Below are 24,558 nucleotides of genomic sequence, written 5' to 3' on the forward strand. Positions count from 1 at the left end.
TCTTCTCTTTCCTCCAGGGATCTTGTAAATAAAGACTCAAGATAGATTCTGTGGTAACTGATGTGACTCAGATATGATTCTGTCTGACAGCAATATGAATAATAACACTTTCATTTGTTCTCAGTGTGAATGAGGCTGAGAAGAAGAGTTGTTTTTATTATATTAGATGGTTCTGTACTTGTACATTGGTAATTTCTAGTATGTATATTAAATTTCCCCCTCCCTGGGTAAAACCTGTAGCAAAAAGAAAAGCAAGATAGTAATAGATTGTATTTATACTTCATCATAAGACAGTTAAATGGGTAGAGCTGGTCACTAGATAACTGATGTGCACAGTTCTAAAATAAGAAGCTTTTTACTTGTGTTCTGTAGAAGAACATTTTGTCCTAACTTCTGATCTATAGCATACTTATTGCTGAAGTCAACACCCTAATGTTACCAAAACATAAAACCCTGCATCACTTATTGATTTGTACTCTGTTAAAATGACAACAAGCTTTTTGGTTATGTCTCTCAGTGAAAGAGTTCATGTATTGGATTTTCAGTTTTCCTCTATTGTGTGAAGATAAACTACGTGGACCTAGGCTTATATATTCAGGCATCGGGGTACAAAGTGGGTAGTTACAGTTTGCGAATGCATTTGGTAAATATAGATAGTGCATAGATCTGCTTAGACTAATGATAATAGTGTAATGGAACCCATTTATACCAGAAATCAACAGAACACTTTGCTTTGGGGAAGATTGGCAGAGTCAAGGAGAAAGATGTAAGGAAAATGTCTGTAGATAGATGTGGATGGATTACTTTAATGATAATGGCTGAACTGGATCCATTTATTCCAGCAGTCGACAGAACACAGTTTTGGGGGAAGATGGGCAGAATTGAGGAGAGAAGAATGTAAGGAAAGCGCTTGAGAATTATTATCTTGGATCTGTATGTAAAATAAATAAATATATAAGTACAGGAAATGAATGCCAAAATGGGATCTATCCTAAATATTTGTACCAAGCAACAAGGATGAGAAAAAAATGATAACTGAAGTAGAAGGTTTAAAATGAGGCAAGAAGAAGATAAAAAAAGATAAAGATGATGATAATTTATTTAGGGTAGGTTTTCTTCACAGATGCAATGTATTTCAATGTTGAGCATCTTGTAATATTTTCTCCTATTCCTACTTCTAATTTCCTCAAATAGTCCCACAATTGCAAACGTATTTTCTATTGTGCTGACATATGATATTTATAATGGGTTTATTCAGATGTCACCCTATTAAATCCTATCTTTAAGTGTTTCAATATACTATCTTTAAAAAAAGCAGGAGGTAACACCTATTTTTATATTAACTATACATCTATACATACATATATATGTGACAAAGAGGTTATATATCATCTTAGCTTACATTATTATGGTTCTTATCTCTGCACTGCTTACTCTTTCCTCCGTGTGGATTTTATTCTCACTCAGCCATATGCTGCTTCTCCATTTCCCCACCATTTTGATCTGTTCTGATTTGTACCTAACTGAAACCACTTGAGCTTTGTGCAGGTAAATCAGGGAACTAATTCTTTACTTCAGTCTTCTTTCCAAATCAGCTTTTATAGCCATGGGAAGGAGGAAGTGGGACCAATCATTTCTCCTTCTGTCCATTCTCCCTTTAAATATAGCTAAAAAAAAAATCTAGGATCCCTGAAATGTCACACTATGCTCTGCCATACATAAGATCCTCTTTAATCTTTTAGATCTTATAGTTTATATCTTCTGTTCTCAGTTGGTAAGAAAATGTAACATTTTTTAGTTAAGTGCATTTTTGTGTATCAACAAACACATAGAGCTTCTGTATAGTAGAAAACAAGCTCCTATAAACTCCCTCCAATGGGGGTGGGGGAACAAGTCATCATATGAGTTTAAGCTAGGTTTCATGAAACAATCATATATTTCTATGTTTTTTACTTCCTCCAAGCCATGGATGTAATGTTTATTTAGGTAGTCTAAACCTGAAGCATTACCAAGTAGGAAAATTTGATTTTCCAGCAGGGGTCTGCAAGATGGCCCTTAACAAATGCAAAATTTGACATTCATATGAAAGGGAGCTAAACAAAACTGATAAAGAGATGCCAGAAATTGACTGCAGCCAGAGAAATACAAAGTAATGCAAACACTCAGCCCCTGAACTCTATTCAGAAATCGAGCTGCTGACCTCTCTAGAGCCTTGTGCTGAGCAGTGTACGGGGTAGTATAGAGAGGCTCTTGTTTTAAAGAAAGTAGATGATTGGATTCGAGTTCAGAGGAAAGTGAGTTTAGACGAGGGTCACTCTTCATTATTTGCAGAGCAGATGATTCCACAGGATTTCTGCCTCTGTTTTTTCTTTTTGTGCGTGTGATGCTTGGAGAGTATTCAGATTTCAATTGCTTTGGAGGCTGTAATGAATGCCGTCCTGAGAAGTTGGAGATTTGGGGCCGATTAGAATTTGGTTTCGAGATCTGCATCTGTTTAATCAAATACCCAACTTTCCAAGAGACTACTAAAGGTGGAGAAGAAATAAATGAGTAGAAATAATAGTTGGACCTATCTTCAGTCTAACATAGTCCATCTGGTCTTTTCTTTTTAATGGGCAATTTTTCTCATCTTCTGAATTTTGTCTTTAAAATTGTAACACGTAGAAGTTGACTAGCAAACACAGCCCCAAATTCATGCTATTCAGGTCCATGCTTATACTAATTTGGGAGCATCTTTAGGAAGATAGCTCAGTGTTTTTGTTGTTGTTGTTGTTGTTTTTACTACTTTACTTCCTTTAACTGTGTAAGTTCACAGAGTCTATTATCATCAGGGAAATGTGAGGAACATTCAGTCTGAGAAATAATGCCAGAAACCACTAGTTTTAAAGCAAAAAATTACGAGTACATATGAAGAACAGAACGGGACAGAATGAAAACAATTGCAGGTTCTGGTAGGTATGTTAGAAAAGAGTCACTGAATGGTTCCCTATTAATTCTAGAACACTTATACTATTTTTAAAATATCCCACAAACCTTTGCCTGACAAAAGAAGAGTAAGAAATAAAGCCTTCGTCTCCGCAGTGACAGCTATTTCCATAGCAACCTGCCTGTCAATCAACACCCACTTCATCGAGCTTTAGAAAACACCCCCAGAAATAAATGTCAAAAGTCTTATGCAGGTTCCAAATTTAAATCAAGCTTTAAAATAAATTAAGAACCCAAACACCCACAGCAGTCACAAAAAGTAAATTTTATTTTGGAAAGAGGGAAAGGGGGTTTAAAAAAAAATCAAAAGGCCAAAGAATTCTCCAAGTAGATTGCAAGAAGGGAAAGGAGAGAGACTAGGCACTCTTTTGGCCTCTCCTAGCATACTCACCTGGAGGGGTGCCTGCCGTCAGCAGCATGCATCTTTTCTCTTTGCTTTCCTAGTAATCCTTCATTTTTATGATCATCTACATTGGGTTCATCCTCTCCCTTCCTTCTGTTATGCAAATGGTCCAGCTTCTCATTTTTATGGTAGGAGATGAAGCAAGATGCTCTGGTGCAGGCAGGTGGAGTGATGTACTTGCATTACCCATCCAAGAAGATGGCATCCCACTAAACAGTGATGGGCTCCTCCTGCCGTTAGAATAATCTCATGTCCATTTTAGTTCCTTACATTGCTAACGAATGCTGATGAGCGCACATAGAGAGCACTAAACAATTGTCACTTCGTTTGTCCAGAGAGTTAACTGTGTCTAAGACCTTAGCCCATATTTCAGGAACAATTGATCAGAATTCCCTTCACCCACAAACCCTGGGAGCCAGAGGGACATTGAAAAGAACTGTTGTTGATTACAGTTTATGGAAAGTTTGCCCTGAAAAACCACCAGTTAACTTAATAAAACATCTATGGCCATGGAAGTGGAAAAAAAGAACAGGGTTAGACAGGTCACTGTATATTGACCAAATTTAGTGTCATTGTCACTCAACATTCTGTCAATTCTTAACTAGTTATTTGGTGTGCACTCTTTCAAAGCTCCTTTGACACCCTAAGGTTATATCTGCTTGCTCAATGAACTTACTGATGGTCACCTTAACTTTTTTCTCAGAATCTAATAAAAAGAGCTGGTGATAGTCCTGGTTACAATTTAAATTATGTATCTCCCCCAAGAAAGGTGCTGGAGCCCTAACTTCCAGTGTCTCATAATGTGAGTTTGTTGGACAACAGTCTCTACAAATATAACCAAATTCAAATGAAATCGCTAGAGTGGGACCTAATTTAATGTGGACTGGCATTCTTATAAAAAGGATAAATTTAGACAAAGATATATACACAGAGGGAAGAAAATGTGAAGTCATTTAGAGAGAAGACAGCCACCTACAAATCAGATAAGAGGTCTGGAATAAACCTTTACTCACAGATCAGGGCAAGAACTAGCTCTGTCAACACCTTGAATACTATGTTTCAGAGCTGAGAAAATACATTTCTATTTTGAAGTCACCAGAGTCTTAGCAAACTAATAGAAATCTTTTTCTCTCATTATCTTTCTCTCCCCCCGCCTTTCTCACGCCAATAATCGGGATTGAACTCAGGGGCTAGGTGCTGTTCTTTATGTTTTGTTTTTGTTTTTGGTTTTTTTTTTTCCCATTGGAGGATAGTTCTCTACCACTTGAGCCATAGCTCTACTTCTGACTCTTTGCTGGTTAATTGGAGATAAGAGTCTCACTGACTTTGCTGCCTAGGGCTTTCTTTGAACCATGATCCTTACCTCTGAGCCTCTTGAGTAGCTAGGATTATATATATGAGCCAACAGCATCCAGCTCTAATAGAAATCTTAAGTGTATAATGCTGTGATAGTCAAAGAACGCATAGGAAAGAAAACTGTGATTCAAGTCCAAAGGCTGGATTATGAAATTGACTCCTGGCCAAAGTGTTGTTACTTAAAGGTCACAGGTTGGGGGCCAGAGCTGAGGTTGGGGGAGATACTGTGACCAGATGCAAAGGAGAGAATGGACCCATGTTTTCCAGTCCCTTTAGCCTAAACTCAACCTTTGAGTTTGCCTTCACTAAATTGCAAATACCAGTATCAATTCTTGCTATCAGTAACTCAATCAAGACTCTCTAATACTATCAGATTAGGAGCTGTTTCAAATGATATCAAACTAGGTGTGTGTTGCTAGCTGTTTCTAAAAGAGTAATTGGGTTCATGAGCTTCTTTTACTTCAAATTTTATGCATCAGAGATTTGGGGCTCATCTGATCCCATCTTATCATCACTTTTATTATTTACATCAGCAGATATTGATTTCAGGCCTCTTATGGGTATAGACACTTTTAAGTTTTATTAAATTCTCATATTCTCAAAAAACAAAGTCGTAAGTACTATAGAAATAGACAGGCTTCTTAGAAGATCAGCCAAAAACCCTTTAGTGGCCATCCACTAAAATAATAGAGTTCTAGTCAGAGGCAAATTTATTAAAAAGCTGATGAAATTTAAGCAGCAGAGGTCATCTTCCTTCCATGGGCCCCCATCCAATGTTTTGCTCCTAATTTGGAATTTTGTATTTTTCTATTCTTTTTCTTCAAACATTTCCTCCAATCAAATGAGTTTATACACTTCAAAACCTGGGATATGACCCGGGCTTCAGTGATGGTGGGCTTCTAGGAGCAGGAAATCCTACAGAGAGGGAAAGGAACCAGAACAAAAGGCTAGAGAGAACAAGGCTAGATAAAATAAAAAAATCAGGACTGAAGCTGTGAGTAGTGCAAATGAGCCACGTACTCAGAATTATCAAGGTGAAGCTGGGAAGGCTGAGGACCAGGGGAAGAAGGCAATATCAGTCGAAAGTGGGAAATCGGAGAGGAGTCACTCGAGGACTGTAGCCACGGTGAGGGATATGTGTATTAGGATTATAACATTTTTTTCTGGGAAGAAACTCAGTTTCAAGCAAGGAAAGGAGAAGATCTCAAATGAAACGAGGAGTGAAGTGTTTTAACCTGCTTAGAAGAATACAGAACAAATACTTTGCAAGCAGACACCAGATGAATCAGTTACTGAGTAGAAAGAGTTGCTGATAGGCAGCCGTTTAGCAGATCACAACCCCTGTTCTTCTGAGAGCCAATGCAATGGTTCAGCTCATTTCACAGTTTACCAAGTCACCACTCAGATAGGCTCTGAGCAAGGTCACCCTGGCTTTCTGGCATTGTAGTGCCCACCTGTAAACACATACCACAGAACACCCCTTTCATTTGGGACTTCCTTAGATGTCCAAACAAAACCTAAATTCAGGAGAGACAGCCTGATTTCATTTATCACTTTGACTTGGCTTCTTTCAGTGATAGTCAGGCAATGTGTCATTTTTCTCTGTGGAGTATGCAGCTGGGGAATGAGTTATTTATAATCAGGTTTTGCATGTATAGAGATATTTACATAGTGAGCAGATCATATAGTATTGCCCATGGATGGTGTCTGGTGGGTCGTCTTGGAATCCTCCTTATAGCCTATTAATTAATCTGGCTTGTTGGAACTTGCTGGGCATTGTCCATGAGTGTATTAGCTCCCAGGTTCTGACACATGTCTACAAGATTCTCTGCATTTTCAGCTTTGGTCTATCTTAAGAAATGGGCGAAGAGGTAAGAAACTGGCATTTTAGAGCAGAGAATGCAACTTTTCTGATTCCTTTTTTTTCCTACCTGGGTTTCCCAGTGGCCACACATCTAACTTAATTGAATTTCCCCAAATTTTCTCTTCAAGGTCATCCTCCCTGCCCCCTGCCATCCTTTGGCTATTTTATTTAAAATCTCTTCACTTCTTCAGCTTATCCTTCACTGACTTTTGTTACCCACGGGGTAGAATTGGTGAAGTTCTCTCTGTGACTTCCATTCTGGACCTTTGAATGAAAAGATAACCTTTGACAACACTCCATTCTTTCTGATCACTGTTAGCACATTTCCTGATGAGGTGGCATGTGTGGGTGGAAACTCATTTGAACAGATTTTTCTATCAAAGGGTAAATACACCCCCAAATCACAATGGTAATCAGAGCCAGCCGCCTCGTTTCTGATAATTTTACAAGTCAGTTGGGCTTCAGAGATGCGTCAATATGACTCTTCCCACACTGAGTTGTTTTGGCTGCAGGGGTGGTTGAACTGCTTCTCTCTCTCTCTCTCTCTCTCTCTCTCTCTCTTTCTCTCTCTCTCTCTCCCTCTTTCTCCCTCCCTTCCTCCCCCCACCCCTCTGTCTCTTTCTCTTTTTGCTTTCCCTCCCCTGATTTCAGCTACATTTGTGGTGTTTTGGTCCTTTCCTAAAGTATGTTTTTCAAAACTGTGATTAACAATTATTTTCAAACATATATATTGCCTCTTTTTTGCCAAAGAGATACAACACGGGAGAGCAGACAAACATGAAAATGATGCAAGAGGGTATGTTTATTCATGGGTAACTGTGCTAATGGCTACATCTGCCCATCTCATTTTGCGCTGCCTGTGATCATCTCTGCTCTTCAGATTAGCCGATGTTTCCTTCCGCCTACAGTGAATTCTCTTCATTTTGGTACCCTATCTATAGGAAAGTCCCTGTGGTTGGTCTGATGGTTGTGTAAGTTAGAGCAATTTAAAATTTGAAAATTACAATCCATGGAATCTGCTCCTGGGATATATGGATATAGAGATTTGGCATTCTGAGTATTTCTTAAACAACTTTCAGACCTAAAATATTCTTGCCAAATGCTATAAACAATAGACAATGAATTGACTTAGTAGTAGAGTGCTATATAACAATGAGAAGTTTTAGGTTGGCTTTATAATCTGCCATTTTTTTATTGCTTACTTTTCGAATCAGATGAAGCCATGAGTTTACCAAAGTGCCTGGGGATATGTGTGGCTTTGAGTCTTTCGGACTTGGCTAGTTTGAGCCTCATATCTGGTGATATTGACCATGAGACATTCTCAACCAAAATGTGCAGTATCTACCATGCTATGAAATGAGATCAAAAGAGCAATTTTGGAAGCAACTCCAGAGGCTAAAATCTGAGGATTGCAATTCTATGCCAACCCACGCAGGAAAGTCCACGAGACTCATCTCCAATTAACTACCACAAAGCCAGAAGCAGCGGTGTGGCCCAAGTGGTATAGCACCAACCTGAATGGACAAAGCTAAGAGACAGTGCCCAGGCTCTGAGTTCAAGCTCTAGTATTGGCACAAAAAGGGCATTTTTTTTAGATCATCCCTTAAAGGAATCAATGAATCAATATTTAGTATCCTCTTGTGGCCTGTGAATTATGTTATATGCTCAGAGTGAGGAAAAGGGACAACATTTAGTTTAAAATAAGTAGAATTTAAGTGGATCTGTTTGACTAGAGCAGGAAGCATTTTAGTAACGAGGAAGCAGGGTGAACTTACAGACAAGGAAATGAGTAGGGACATGTTGAAACAAAAGTAAATATCTCTTCTCATGGAGAAGAGGGGTGTTTTAATTGCTTCCAAATAAATACCTGGGCATGTGCAAGAATAATTCTCCCAAATGTGCCTACATCAGAGGACAGGAACAGCTGACCACTGAAATCTTTAGTGAAAGTTTTGGAAAGGTCTTTCTTGAGTTTTTAAGCTTGTAGAATATACCTGGCTTCTGGTAGGAAGATGTTTATTCAGGCAGCAGTGGGTGGGGGAACACTGGTGTAGTTAAACAACTCTCTATCACAGAAGGAAGTGGAATTTGTTTTAAACTCAGCCACAGTGCAAAACCTTGGAGATGTGGACTTAATTGGTAAATCAAGAGCGACTGTCCCTGATTAATAAAAGAAGACCTTTAAAATTTTTCTGGAGGTAGAAGTTTGGGATGCTATTCCACCTGGCAACTTGTCACAGGCATCTGTGATGCCCTGGGGTTTAATTCATTATCTGTATTTCTCTCTCCTACTCCCCATCCCGAAGTTCTTGCAGTCACTGGCAGCACCAGCCTAGAGGGTGCAGACACGCTAAGTCAGTTAGGTGTTCCCCTGGCAGCTTCCAGGGGAATCTTCTTTCCCTCCTAGCTGCCAGGCATATGCCATTATGCAGATATTCTAGAACAATCACTGGAGGCAAGGGCTTGGATTCTGTGGGTGCAGTATTTATTTCTGTAACCTTGAACAACCCTTTTGCTGGAGTGAGATTCAAGTTACTCATCTATAAAATGGAGATAATAGTAATTTCCCTGCCCAGGCTACACCAGGTCAGTGCTCCTCAAAAGAGTTACACGGTGTGAGTGTTTTGTAGGAGTGAAGATTGCAATGTGGGCAGCATTGGGTTGATTTGGGATTGCTGCCGTTTCTAAGTGCTTCCTTCTGCTTTGGGATGGGTGTGTCTGTGTTTTGCAGAAAATGAGAGTCTGACTTTCTTGGTGCATTGTTTCTTATTGACTTCACGCCTCTCTGATAGGATCCAATAGCTCCCTCTCTAGCTGGCATCCACTGATATTCCATGAATGGCCTGGTCCAATCAGTTGCTGTATCTAGTTTTCTCTAACTTGCTGGTAGATAACTCAGTTCTTTGACATTGAACACATGTTAAAAGGAGGAAGGAAAGAAATCAGTCTATCAGTGTGAGAAAGGACTTTTTTTTTTTTGATAGATTTAGAAAGCTGGGTCTCAGCCAGGCCTAATGGCTTACAACTGTAAACCTAGCTACTCAGGAGGCTGAGATTTGAAGATTGAGGTTAGAAGCCACCCAGGCAGAAAAGTCCATGAGCCTCAAAAGCTCATTAACTGGAGAGTTAAAAAACAAACAAACCAAAAATACTGGGACTTTAGATCACAAACAATTGAGTGTACAAGGCCCTCAGGTAAAGCCCCAGAACTGATACAAAAAAAAGAAAACAAAGAAAAGAAAAGAAACAAAGAAAGAAAGAAGAAACCTGGGTCCCCTGTATTTGATTCCGGTGCTCTGCGTCTTGTATAGACATTTTCCTAATTTGGGGAGGCGAAGGGAAATAACAAAATGCTAAATAAGGATCTAGGTTGACCCATTGTAACAATGAGACATACAAGACTCCATGTTGAAAATGAACCTTACAACTTCAGGGGTGGGAGGGAAGGGATGGTAGGGGAAACACAAAGGAGGAGGTAACAATGCTTGATAGGAAATGTACTCATTACCTTACTCATGTAACTGTAACCCCTCTGTATAGTATTTTTACAAAAAAATATATACAAAAAAGAAAATAGCCTAAAAATAAAGAAGAAGTAGAATTCTGTAGAGATGGCCCTGAATGGTATTTATAAGACTGGATTTTCTCACTCCCTCCTGCTCCAAGAGGAAGTTACGAATGTTTTTGACCATAATCCTTTGAGATCTTTTCAGGTATTGGTTTGAAGAGAAAGGGGTAATGGTCTTGCATTGTCCACGTGTACTGGAGCAGTGTTCTAGGGCTGCTTCTGAAAATGTTATTGGGTTACCGCTTCTGTCTTTGACCTTCTCCTGCTCTGGAAGGAAGAAGAGATTGAGGCTGTTGAGTTAGCAATTACGTGGTAGTATGAGAAGACACTTAAATTTTTAGATTGAAACCATATGGTGATCTCCCATGTTCCCTCCATGTCTTTCTGTTTTCCCTCGTGATTCCCAGGGGGAATTGAGAAGTCATATTCAAATCTTAATGTTTTGGGATGGTGGGACACTCTACTGTATTCTATTGCACTGTGCATGTGTATATGGGGTAATAAAATATCCCTTTTGCTCTTCTTGTGAATCTAATTTATATCCTCTCTGAACTCATTACAGTTCTTATAAAGAACTAAGGGAAAATCTTGATGGATCATTTAAAGGCTTAAAATCACCTAGAACTAAAATAGTTATTCGAAGCTTTAAACTAGTGCTATGATCTTTGAAGTGCTAATGGGAAAGCCTTTATCACTGATGACAGTAAATACAATTGCACAGCAGTTCAATTACTCCGACAATATTTCGGTTTACTATTTAGTTACAAATCAACCACTGTTACTGAAGTCAGCTCTAAAGAGTCTAGAACGAAGTATCACCTCCACATAACCTCTGAGGCCTACTGAAGTTTACTGTATATTGTTGTCTAACGATGAATAAATACATCAGCTCCGTGGTAGAGCCTGTGCTTGGCATGCGTGAGGGCCTGGTTCAATCACCAGCTCTTAGAAAAATGAAAGAAAAGGAATAATAAAGAAACAAAGTCATCAAATGGTATCATGTTTTAAGTTATAATTCTTTATATAGGCTTTTACCTGGGGCTGGCCTCAGAACTGTATCTTTCTATCTGTGCTTCCCATGTAGCCAGGATTTAACAGGTGTACTTTCATCTTGTCCAGCAGGTTTATTTAGATGGGGTCTTGCTAGCTTTTTGCCAGCACTTCCCTTCAACTGCCATTCTCCCAATTCGTCTCTGCTGAATTAGGTAGATTATAGGTCTGAGTCATCTTGCCCAGTACCCCTTGTTACTTCTTGAGTTTACCAGACTTGTTCTTGCCTGAGGGTCTTTTGTGCTAGGTATTGCCTCCATTTGAAATATTTTTTTACATAACCTTCTGATGAACTACTTTCATGGTTCAAGTCTTTTCTCCTATATTACTTTGCCAGTGACATCTCCACCTATTGGAATTCTCTGCCATGAAATATGATAGGTGTTCAAAAAGTCATGTGACTGAATGAAGAAATTATTAATGATGTTATAGGGAGAGGCTGTTGCTGTCTTTTCCTGCTCAGGACAGTGGAGAAGCATCCATTTGACTGTTTGCAGACAGTGGTATTTGCAAAGAGTCTATAAAGACTGTAATCAAGTGTGAGTGAGCTTTCTTTCGGTGGGAGATTTCCGGTCATTCAGAAATCAACACTGCTCCCATTTCTGACTCTTTCGAGTTCCAACATTAAACGGGAAACAGAAGAAAAACCCTTCTACAAAGGTGGATTATAGGGGACAGGTTGATGTTACTTAAAAGGAGGAAATTAATGGTACCACTTTTTTTTTTGGTACACATTAGGCAAATTGTTTCACTCAGAGTTAAAAAGCAGCTTGGGAGCATTAAAGTATAGGGTGCCTGCATGTACTTTATGATGATCTTAGCTTATGACCTTCTATCACTTTTATTTCTCTATTAAATCAAGATATATCTCATTGAGCCGCCATCCCTCATGACACAGAGTGGCTCATTTTGGTGTGTGTGACCAGAATTGTACCTGATGGAATAGAAAGGTGTGTCTGTCTTTCCCACATACACAGAGCTCCATGGAATGGAAGGGGGGGACAAAGCTCTGGCCATCAGAATCCAGTGTTTGGAGGAGTCCTGCCCTCTCTAACCACACAGGTGTGTCCTTTTTTTCTTTATGGATTCCAGAGCTAGGCTCTCTGCCTCTTCATTGGAATTGGTGTAACAGGAGAAGGAAGCCTTTCCAGGGGACCCGAGGATGTCCCAGTCTTTTCGGAGTTTTGCTTCTTCCTCTGATAAGATGAAGATATAGACTAGGTGGTGAATAGGTCCATCTTGGCACTCCCATACTGTTGATATGATATGCATTGTGGTACATACATATATCCACACACATAGATGCATCACTGCTAGGCATGGGAAGATATCTGAAAACAGCCAGTGCTTTGGTTTGTTTGCAACATATTGTGAATCCTGTGATAAATACTAGATACAAAAAGAATTAATGCTGGAGATTGAACTCAGGATCTCACACTTGTTCAGCAAGGCTCTTATTGAGAGCCTTTCATATCACTTGATTATGAAAATTATAGTTTCTTTAACTGGTGGTTCAGCAATGGTGATAGTCACACACGTATTAGAGCATAGCCACAAATATATATTTCCAGCAAAAATCAATTTTGTAAAAGTTTTGTGTTTTCATGCGTCTGTGGTAGTAGTTGTCATGTCTATTTTGGAATTAGAAAAAAATTAGGCCTTTAAATTTATGAAACATCTAAGAAAAACTTTCTACTTGAGTTCTATTGTGTTTCCCCTAGAGCTATTGAAGTCTAACTATTTCTGTATTTGACCTGAATTGGAAATAGACATCTGCAGAAGATGAAATTAAGGAAAGTCATTGATGTGAGTTTCAATTCAGTATGACTAGTATTCTTAAGAGTAGAGGAATTTGGACACAGAGACACAGAAGGAATGTCCCATAAAGACTGGGATTATGCTGCCATAGACCTCCAAAGATTGTTGGGGGTTGGAGGAGAGTAATAGAGCCAGGCACCTGTGGTTCAGGCCTGTAATCCTATATACTCAGGAGGCTGAAATCTGCGGATCATGGTTCAAAGTCCATGAAGGCAGGAAAGTCCATGAAACTCTTATCCCCAATTAAATATCAAAAAAGCTGGAAGTGGAGCTGTGGCTCAAGTGGTAGAGTGCTTGTCTTGAGCATAAAAGTACAGGCCAGCACCCAGGCCCTGGGTTCAGTCCCTAGAACTTGGACAACAAAAAAGCAAACAGCAACAACAACAGCAACAAAACACCTGTTTTTTCCTTGACTGTAGACTTCCAGTCCCAAGAACTGTGAGGCAAATGTCTGTTTTATAAGCCACACAATTTATGATGCTTTTTATAATGTTCCTGGCAAACTAATACAATAGCTGCTTGCTTATGTTATAATAGAGTAAGCGTTAAGCAACAATCCTTGCACATTCTACATGGGAAAACCAGGCTGCAAGCAAAGCTGAGCAGAACAGACTATGTTCATGTAACGAAGTAATTGATTAGCTCACATTTCCACAGATTGTTGCTTGTTGATTATAATAGCTTGATTGATATCTTCTTGATGAAATAACTATAGATGTTGTTTGGGAATTAGAGGAGAAGTAAGATGAGTTTCCTTTCTTAGAAATGAACACGGAAATGATCTGCACTAATCTCTTCAACTTTCACTACGTGGCACTTGAGTTGTTTGTCCTATAAGATTCATGGGGGCTGGAAGGAGGCTTATCAACTTGTCTTAAATCAGTCCTTGATTTTCAGCCCATCTTCCTCGCCTCCCCCATTGTTTTTGTTTGTTTGTTTATGTTTGTGAACAAGTCCTGGGGCTTGAATTTAAGACCTAGGCTCTGTGCCTGAGCTTAGTGCTTTACCACTTGAGCCACAGCTCCACTTCCAGCTTTTTTGTGGTTAATTGGAGACAAGTCTCTCAGACTTTCCTGCCAGGACTGTCTTTGAACCTAGATCCTTAGATCTCAGCCTCCTGCCTACCTGAGATTACACGTCTGAGCCACCATTAGTCCAGCTCGAAACCAGGGTTTTTTAAATCCAGGTTTGGGTAAAACACCAGATCTTCTTCACTAGTTTTTTCTTTTTTGTTTTGGTTTTTGGGTGTTTTTTTAAGTCCTGGGACTTGAACTCAGAGCCTGGATACTGTCCCTGAGCCCCTTTGTACTCAAGGCTAGCGTTTTACTGCTAGAGCCACAGCACCACTTCTGACTTTTTCTGGGTAATTTATTGGAGATAAGAGTCTCACGGACTTTTCTGCCTGGGCTGGCTTCAAACTAGTGATACTCAGATCTCAGCCTCCTGAATAGCTAGGATGACAGGCTTGACCACTGGTGCCTGGCTTTCACTAGCTTTTAAGCAGATAAGAACATTTCCTCTAGTTTAGCGCCGGTGGCTCAGGCCTGTAATCCTCCCTACTCAGGAGGCTGAGATCTGAGGATCGTGGTTCAAAGCCAGCTCAGGCAGGAAAGTCCATGAGACTCTTATCTCCAATAAACCACTCAGAAAACTGGAAGTGGTGCTGTGGCTCAAGTGGTAGAGCACTAGCCTTGAGCGGAAGAGCTGAGGGACAGAGCCCAGGCCCAGAGTTTAAGCCCAATGACTGACCAAAAAAAAAAAAAAGGAACATTACCACTTAGACTAGGGGGGAAAAAGTAAGGGTTTTGGATTCAGATGCACCTTGGGGGGTGGGTATCTCAGAATCCATTCTTCATCCTGTGAATTTTGACCAGGTAACAATTTCTAAGATTCAGTTACCATGTGTTCATTACAAAAAATGAGAATAACTTTCAAAGTATGATGATTGTCAAGTACTGAGTATTGTTCCTAGTATGTATGTATTTCAGATAAACCATAATCCTTTTACTTTGTTCTTAATGGCAGTGCACCTAAGAACAATGTTTTGAAATCTACCTAAATTCTGTTGCAATCTGTCAAGCCTACCTTGGGTTGACTTTCTTTGAATAGCACTAAAGTGGGAGTCCAGTTCAGCCAATTATCTTCATTCAGTCTTCTTCCTTGCCTCTACCTCAAAAACTGGCCATCCTTGTGTAGATAAGTGAGGGTAGGCTAGGGAAACAATAAAGCATAACTTGGTGGTACAGAGAGGACAAAACTGGTGCCCCTAGGATTCTAATGTGCTCCCTTTTCTACTCTCACACATTATTCAACCACAAAAGAATCACAAATAATCACAAATCACAGGCCCAAGCTGTGTGCAATCCTGTCAGTCATATGCAGGAGGTGCACACTGGCCTTAGCCCATAGTTCATTGGCTGCATAAACTATGCACATGTGAATGGCCATGTTTGGTTATATTTCCTGAAATTGCTTTAGTGGCTGCACATCTCCCAGATTCTCTTAATGGTCATTTATGATTGCATCAGAAAATTTCAAAAGTGTATAAATCTATCCAAATAAATTCTAAATCTACTTGCATTTTTTGGAGTTGATGAGCTCTAGGAAGTTATTTCAGGTTGTAGATGCAATATTTCTAGTTATTTCCTGGAAGGAGAGTAATTAGGGGTATCCTCCAAAATGCACATGTCTAAAGCTATAATCATTGAAAACTGACTCGTTTGTGATAATAGAAATAAAATTTTGTCAGTAAATTCTTAAATTATTTAGGGATAATGCAGCAATAAAATATAGTAAGTGGTTTTATATGTGTCAAAAATGTTATCTTTGGCTGGGCGCTGGTGGCTCATGCCTGTAATCGTAGCTACTCAGGAGGCTGAGATCTGAGGATCATGGTTCAAAGCCAGCCCGGGCAGGAAATGTCTATGAAACTCTTATCTCCAATAAACCATTCAGAAAACTAGAAGTGGTGCTATGGTTCCAGTGGTAGAGTGTAAGCCTTGAGCAGAAGAGCTGAGGGACAGCACCCAGCCCCATAACTGAAAAAAACAAAAAGGAAAAAAATGTTATCTTTGCAAATTCAATGTTACAGCAGTGAAAGGGGTTGGAACAATAAATACTAAGAATAGTCTCACTTTTTGCTTCTGGTGGTACTGGGGTTTGAACTCAAAGCCTCCTACTTGAACTCAAAGCATCAAATTTGCGTGTTTCACTGGTAATCAACAACTTGAACTGCACCTCCAGCTTTGACCTACTGCTAATTATTTTGGAGATGTTGTCTCTCATATTCCTTTCTGCGTGGGCTAGCTTGGAATCTCATCTCTGTGAATAGCTAGAATTATAGGCATGAGCCACCATTGCCAAGTTTAGTCCTCCTATTTTGATAGCCACGTAACACTGGCAAGGGTGGAGAGAAAATGGCTTACCAATTTAAAGTTTGCTTTCTATTTTTTCCTTGTCTTTGCCTGTTGTATGGTGAATCCAGTCAGCAAGATGAAGAGAAGCCACATTTTTAGAGATCGAATTGGGAGTCTTTTATTGGAAAACTGATGGCTGCAGGTCCTGTCACAGGACCTGCAACCTTGTGAATACACTTAACACTGTTGGAAAACTGAGCCATGAGAACAGAAGAGTAAAGAAAGACCAGAAAAATTATACCAACAACCCAGACCAACCCCAATGGAGAGCTGAAGTGGGATGCTATAGACACAGCACAGGAAGCATCATGTCCTGGCTCCTGAGCTAGCCTGCACTTCACTAGTGTCAAGGTCAGGGGGTAGGGTCACAGGAAACTCAGGAGTCTCCCAAGTTCAAGGCACCAGACCGACAGGTCCAGTAATCTATTGTCCAAGTCCCTGCCCCTGCCTCTGGGAATTCAGGCATACCTATCATTTGGGAGATGGGACTTCCCCTTCCTCCACTATGAAGACAAGGTGGTGCCAATTAATCCCAATTCCCTATCCACCACATGGCTCAAATGGCACCAGTTAGACCTGGCATCCCCACGTAAGCCCAAATTTTCTCCTGCAGCTTTAAAAACTAAAACATCACAGGCAATTTAGTATCCATTCTTTAGATAAAACACCTACTTTATGTTTTAGATATTTAGCTTTGTTGCATTTTATTCTCAGAAACAATTACTTGAAAGCATGGTCTTTGTTGCATAAGAGGTTAGCTGTTTCCGCTTGAATTCATAATCCTTTGTGATATTAAAATCAGCTTCTTTGCTAGGGCTATAATGTCACCAAGGTAGAGAAGCAGCAGCAGGTGACTAGTACAGCAGTCCTTGGGGGCATGACTAAGATTTTCATGAAAATACATTTAGTGATTAAAATATATACATATATATGTGTATATGTATGTATGTATGTGTGTGTGTGTGTGTATATATATATACATATATATATATACACACATATATATATATATGAAGGAGAGGAAGGAAAACTAAGCAGATGGCAGAGCAATTGCTGCTTCATTTTTAGAAAAAAAGTATTTGGCCATGCAAAATGATGACCTCTAGAGTTCTCTCAAGGTTAGTAGAATCCAGAAAAACAACAATAACAACCACAATAACAACAACAAAACGATCCTGTAACAATTTGGGTCTGTCTCTCAGCTGACCCACAGAATCATTTGTACCTTTATGTGGTGGAGAAAAGTATTGTTGATTATAAAATATAGTTTAGACTCCTGTTCTTATTATAAGCTCTTTAGCATATAAAATCATTCCTATCTAAACAGTATGTCTATTTCCATATCTATATGAAAGATGCCCTTAGTAGCAACTTGTACAGATACTCCTTTAACTTAAATTTAGTGAAATATGTAGTCCAAATGTAAAATAGTAGCTGTGTGCCAGTGGCTCATGCCTGTAATACCAGCTACTCAGGCAGCTGAGATCTGTGGATCACAGTTTCAAAGCCAGCCCAGGCAGGAAAGACTATGAGACTCTTATTCCAATAAACCACTCAGAAAACTGGAAGTGTCACTGTGGCTTAAAGTAGTAGAGTGCTTGCTAGCCTTGAGCCAAAAGAGCTCAATGACAGAGCCCAGGCCCTGAGTTCAAGTCCCATGAACAACAAGAAAAAGAAAAATTGAAAAACAAAACAAAACAAATATAAAATTGTAAAGGATCTGTTTCATTACAGAAAACAATTCTAAGTCTGGGTCATTCATGTTTAACCAGAAAACTTCAAAACTTGGGGAGACAGTAACACCATGTTGCTGCAGTATGTTCCCCTTGTGGGCAAAGGGAAGCTGGTCACTCCTCTGATGTCCATTCCAGGCTGGGAGAGCCAGATCTGGGTCTGTGTGCCAGTGTGCATTGCTGCCCAGTTAAGTGGAAGCAGTGGCTGTTCCTTGTAGAAATTCCCTGCCAGCAGCAGCTCTGCAGGACTGCCTTAAAGAGCTCTTGAGAGGCCAAGTGTTTTGGTGTTATCAAGAGGGGCTCATTATACCCAGGGAATCAATTTAGAATGACTTTAATGGGATTGGGAGTCAAACTGCCGTATAGCCCTATGACAAAGAGAATTTCAAGTACCCTGTATTTATTATGCCTTTCTCTTTTTAATTATATCTATCTTTAATATTCTACTGTTAGCTCCTTTAACGTGTTTTTTTCCTTTCCCATGTTTTTTTGGCACTTTTATGATTTGCAGTTCCATTTTAAATGGGCGCATGTCATAATGTCATCTAATTCTACTGAGGGAGGGAAAAAAAAGTTCCTGTTTCCGGTGGCTCTTGGCCAAGCTATACTATTACTTGTGATTCTGAAATTTTTTTCTCATTCATAGATTATATGTAGCCTGAGCAATATAAAGTAAAAGATAGTTTCCAATTTGTAAAAGGAATTTTATGCTTCCTTTTGCTATCTCCTTGAACGCCTGGCTGATGGGTGTCACAACCAAATCCCTAATGCCTAAAACTGTGTCTGGCTCACTGAATATGCTTGGTGAATGTTGGTTGAATAAATGAATATATAAATAAATGGTATTAGCATTCAGGTTATTTTGATTGTTATACTAAGGTCATGATCAACTGATTAAAGTGTGAGAGGATTTGGCAATTTGGGGGGGATCTAGGGAATGTGTAACATGGTAAAATGAAATCAAAGTCTAAATATTATCACCTTTTAGTTATTCCTTGACTCTTTTTTTTTTTGGGTCCGGTTGTGGGGCCTGAACTCTGGGCCTGGGCGCTGTCCCTCAGCTCTTCAGCTCAAGGCTAGCGCTCTACCACTTGAGCCACAGCGCCACTTCCGGCTCTTTTCTTTTTGCTTATGTGGTGCTGAGGAATCGAACCCAGGGCCTCAGGCATGCAAGGCAAGCGCTCTACCACTGAGCCGCCTTCCCAGCCCCATCTTGACTCATTTTTTTCATTGATTTGTCCATTGAACTATCAAAGTAAGACCCCCAAATATGTGCAAATTACTTTGACCATTCTTGTTTCTTCATCTTGCCTGCTTTTTCCCAATTCTTCTCTGACTGGCCTGTGGTCTTACAAATCTTACTCCTTCCCCTCCTTGCATATCCTTTCTTTTCATTTCTTGTTTTCTTTTGTTCTTATTGTTTCTATTTTCTCTGTGTATATTTCCCATATGATCTTTCAAACAATTGTGTCACTTCCTTACTGATCTCTTTCTTCGCCTTTCCCTTGCTATAGTCATATGAGAAATCATTCCAAACTCTTCTCCTTTATTTCAAAACCATGCTCAGATTTGTTTATGAATCCTATTGATCATGCTGGTTCCTACAGTCCTAACTATTTAGGAGGCTGAGATCAGAGGCTATTGGTTTAAAGCCAGCCTTGGCAGGAAAGCCAATGAGACTTTTGCCACTGAACCACCAAAAAGCCAGAAATGGAGCTACGGCTTTGAAAAAAAAAAGAAAAAAGAAAGAAACAAAGGAAGAAAGAGAGAAAGAAAGGAAGGAAGAAAGAAAGAGAAAGAAGAAAAGTTCAGTGGCAGCACCTAGGCCCTGAGTTTAAGCCCTAGGAATTGGCATACACACAAATAAATAAAAGAGAAAAATAAATAAATAAAAGAGAAAAAATACAAAAACATTGATTAGATTGTTATTAGGTAGGTTCATGCCTGTGCTGGAGACATGGCTCTAGGTTTAAACTCCAGTACCACAAAATATAATATTCTGCTGTCTTTTTTAATGTACTATGTTATTTTTTTGGTTCTTTTTTATGTTCTTCCCCTATGATATAACCCCTGTTGTCACTGTATTTGATTCTAGTATCCTGCATCTTGTATATACATTTTTCTAATTTGGGGAGGGGAAGGGAAATAACAAAATGCTAAACAAGGATACAGGTTGATCCATTGTAACAATGAGATGTACAAGACACTATGCTGACTAATCTCTTTAAGTAGAAACTAAACTAAACTAAAACTTTAATTTAAGAAAAAAAACCCTCTTGAAAAAGCCACGACTAAGTTTCTCTGCATTACCCACATTTCGTATCCTGGCATTGAGTGTAGATGCCAGTCCTCTCTTCATTCCTTTTCTTCTATGCTTTATATGCAGAGGGAACAATGGCAGTAAAGAAAATAAAGTGAATGGGATTAGGCTCCAAGAATGGCTTACCACAGAACCAAAAGGATAGAACAAAATCAGCTCATGAAATAGAGGAAATGCTGTAAGCCATTCTTAAAATTCTGACCTCACTTGTTTACTCAGATTGTGAGACTCAGGGCTCTCTGTTAGGATCCATTGGGATAGAGTCCTTATTAAAGAAGTGACAGTTAAGCTGAGTCCAGTAGGATAATTTAATAGCAGTATATGGTGTCATACACCAATTCAAGACTGGCACTGGAAGCATGCTCATGACAGGAGGGATAGAAAGAGGGGAAAATCAGAGAGGTTTTCCTGGCTGTGCTAAGGAATATGGGGCCTATTCTGAAGGCCAGTGTGGAGTCACTGGAGGGGTTTGAATAGTTGAGTGACATTTTGGGGAGATACATAGGTACTAATTGGAGAAAGGGCAAAGTCAAAGACAGGAAGAGCCAGGAGGCTGGTGCAGAAATCTAACCAAGTAGAGGGTAGCAGTAGCCTTTGCAAAAGTGGTGGTGGTGTTGATGGAAATAAGTGAGGAATTCAAGGCATTTGAAGGGAACAGATGGACAGGCCATGCTGAATATTGGATGTAAGAGCGGGAGGGGTTGGGGTCAACTATGGCATTGGGTCTCCTGGGTTCTAAGGAAGGGCACAACTTCTGAGGAGTCAGCTCAGTTGCCTTTGATTTTAAAGTGCAGTGTAGTGTTCCTAAAAGCTTCTGATCGACATCCCTGAAGACTAATGCCATCTTCTGTTTCATCACAGTGAAGGGGTAGGCAGGCTTGTGAAGGTGTAGCTGGTCTGTTTGCAGAAATACTGCACAGAAGAACATTACCACAAATCACAGGCTGTCGAGGAGTTATAGCTTAACTCTTTATCTGTTGGCAGATTTCAAGCTAACATATATTTCTTTGTCTCCTCATGAATATGTCTGGTCAGCATGCTTCTACTGTGATGTGTGTGCACATGTGTTGTTCATAGGTGTGTGCATCCACGTGTGCACATGCAGAGACTTCCAGAGTTCATGTTCTAGGTGGAGGGGGTCTCCCTTTATTCCCCTGAGATATTGGTGGTACTTATGAAGAAGCAAACTAGGATCTAAAGAAAAAAAAAACCACAAACATATCTTCCATAAAAGCAAGCGAAATATTAGCTATTGATTTCTTTCACTGCTTATGTCTAGACTGGATTTGAACTGGTGACTTCAAAGCGAGTAACTCCTTAGCTCATTACCAGTCCCTCTGAGATAATATAATCTATTCAAAGTATTCAATCTAAGTAGCCTACTATGGGTAATATAGTTAGCCAGCTCAGAGATATACGTACATTTAAGAACTCTCAGAAATCCACTTACATATTAAAAAAAATCTCTGTAAGGAGTAAAATGCGAATGAAAGCGATGATTCATTTTATTACAGCAATTAAAACAGTGGCTCCTGTTTTCATCAATCATACTCACGATATGAAAATACATCGCAGCAAAAGTGATGTTTACCTGGAGATAAAATTTAAAATATAAGGCAGATAAAATTCTGGCTTTGGGGAGGAAGTGACTGAAAACCTGCCGTAGGTTATAATTCAGGCAGAACCTCATCATTATGGACCAGGAGCTGGAGTGAGATCATTGTGGAACGGGAGCCAGAGTGAGCGCAATCTCTACCCAATATATTTTTTTTGAGGCACAAATGTAGCCAGGAGTGAGTCATTCAACAGGGTACCTCAGAGGTGGAGGGTCTTGGATATAAATGGGCAAGACTGCGGTACAGGAAAACCCATCACCTTAACCTTGGATCTGTCCTCATCTCCCGGTGAGTTCAAAGATAGCAACTTTTCTGACTTTGGACTGTGTCTTAGGCCACATCTTATACTGCAGGATACTTCAGGTGACGCAGAGATGGCTTTTAAATCTTCTATCTCTGCTCCTAAACTCCAGATGATATAGCCTTTCCTTCTTGGATTTCACACAAGTTATGTGAAAATGGAATGAGATGTGATTACTTGCATGTCGGCTTTCTTTAAAGTGTTCCCTTAAGAATGGGCAAGGGAAGTGAGAACTGGAGACTTTGGTTCTACCAGTAAATATAGAAGGAGGAAGAGGAGGAGGAGGAGAGAAAAAAGGGAAGAATGGCTTTCCCTCATGATTCTGTTTCTTCAGTATGTTTGGGTCAGTACTGGGTATTAGGAAAAGACGTGGAACTTAAGAGGAATATAGGTCCAGCTTCCTGGAGCTAATGATACGTACTACGTTGCAGAGTTGTTTTAAATGAATAAAATAATTCATGTACTCATTCATTCATCCATTAGCTCTTCATTGAATTTTTGCTAGTTGTGAAAGATCCAAGATTGAACAAGGAAGATGCAGTTCCTACTTTCATGGAATTTATATCTTGGCTGATAGAACTAGACCTAATAAAATTGGACAAATAAATATATGAAATCACATTGAGTGGTAATAAAACATGGTAAGAAGTGAGAGGAACCTATGGAGATAATATTTGGAGGTGGTAGTTAGGTGAAGCCTTCTGATACAGGAGTGACAGGGTATGAATGAAGAAGACGAACAGGAAATATCTAGCACGGTGTTTGGCACACAGCACTTCATCAGGGGTAACTAATAATTACTATCATCCTCATCCTTGATACTGTGGTGAATCTTAAGCCTGGGTCCCTTTGTAAATTATTGGAGCCTATGAAGTATTATTATAGGGAGTTTGGTTTAGAGCACATTTATAATACTAATTTATATTTGTAAGAGATAAAGAATTTTTGTTTTCATTTGCAGTTTTAAGCTTGGAGATAGCTAATCAGGTTTAAAACCAAGTGTTTCATGTAGTTTAAATGTCTTACAATATTTTCCCTTTCACTACAATAATTAAATGTTTCTTGATTACCTATTTTCAGTCCGGAAGGCACTACACTGAGCACTGGAGAATAAAATCATACAATACAGTCTTTGCCCTTGGGAAGCTTAGAATCATTTTCCCTGATAATTTGGGACTCTTTCAATATTGGTTTTAATAGAACTTGCAAGGGGGATTTATATGCTGACAAGGCTCTGAGAGTTCAGAGAAACAAGTTGCATTTGAGTGTTAACTTTGATGTTTGTTTAGTTTTATAAAATATGTAAGAGGCTTTTCCATTAGTGAATAAGACTTCCAAAAAGCTTTCAGAATCTCATGTCACGAGTAGTTAAATATCACCGAAGAAGAGTCACAAAGACTGACGGCTGGGAAGCTTAAGCACAGTCTGTGGTTTGGATGTGCGGTCAAAGTGAAGCCCCCGTTCCCATCTTAATTGAGGTCATACAGGTCCAACTGATTCATTTGGTGTAAAAAGTCCAGACTACCTGTGAATCCAAACTCCACTTGGCAGCTCTCTTCTATTCTTTGGCCTATGTAAGCAGCATATCACACCCCGACTGGGAAAGTTTAGGGACAAGAATCAGAGTCTGGGCCTATCAGAGTAATGGGAGGAAGTGGAACCTGAGCCAAGTGATTTATGTGAGAGGGATATATATATATATATATATATATATTACATATATACATACATATATATATTACATATATACATATATATGTATATATATGTGTGTGTGTGTATATATATATATATATATATATATACACACACACACATGGTGTGTTTAGTAGCAAAAGCAAAGTACAAGTGGAAATTACTTTCTAGAGGCAATCCCTGCTATTTTCAGGCTTATACTTCAGGACCAGCCAAGACACCTCCTTAGTGACCTTCTCTGACTTTCTCTAAAATAACCATGATTTATTACATTCTACTTTTCTTCCCCATTGTTCCCTCCCCTCCCCTTTCCTCTCCTTCCTGTCTACATTTCTCTATTAGGTATATATTGACGTATTCATTGTTCATCTCCCCAGAGCTGGGTAAGCCTCATGAAGGCAGGACTTTTTCTTGCTCAACATTTTCCCTATAT

At 39.4% G+C, this 24,558-nt stretch overlaps 1 protein-coding gene across 2 annotated transcripts in view; it reads left to right on the forward strand.

The window, feature by feature from the left end:
* Esrrg (estrogen related receptor gamma) overlaps nucleotides 1-24,558 on the forward strand; it is a 519,748-nt gene that overhangs the window by 32,020 nt on the left and 463,170 nt on the right. The gene's annotated exons all lie outside the window — the stretch shown is intronic.

This window comes from Dipodomys spectabilis, unplaced genomic scaffold, assembly GCF_019054845.1.
Source record: "Dipodomys spectabilis isolate Male_0828 unplaced genomic scaffold, ASM1905484v1 ptg000069l, whole genome shotgun sequence".
Taxonomy (NCBI): domain Eukaryota; kingdom Metazoa; phylum Chordata; class Mammalia; order Rodentia; family Heteromyidae; genus Dipodomys; species Dipodomys spectabilis.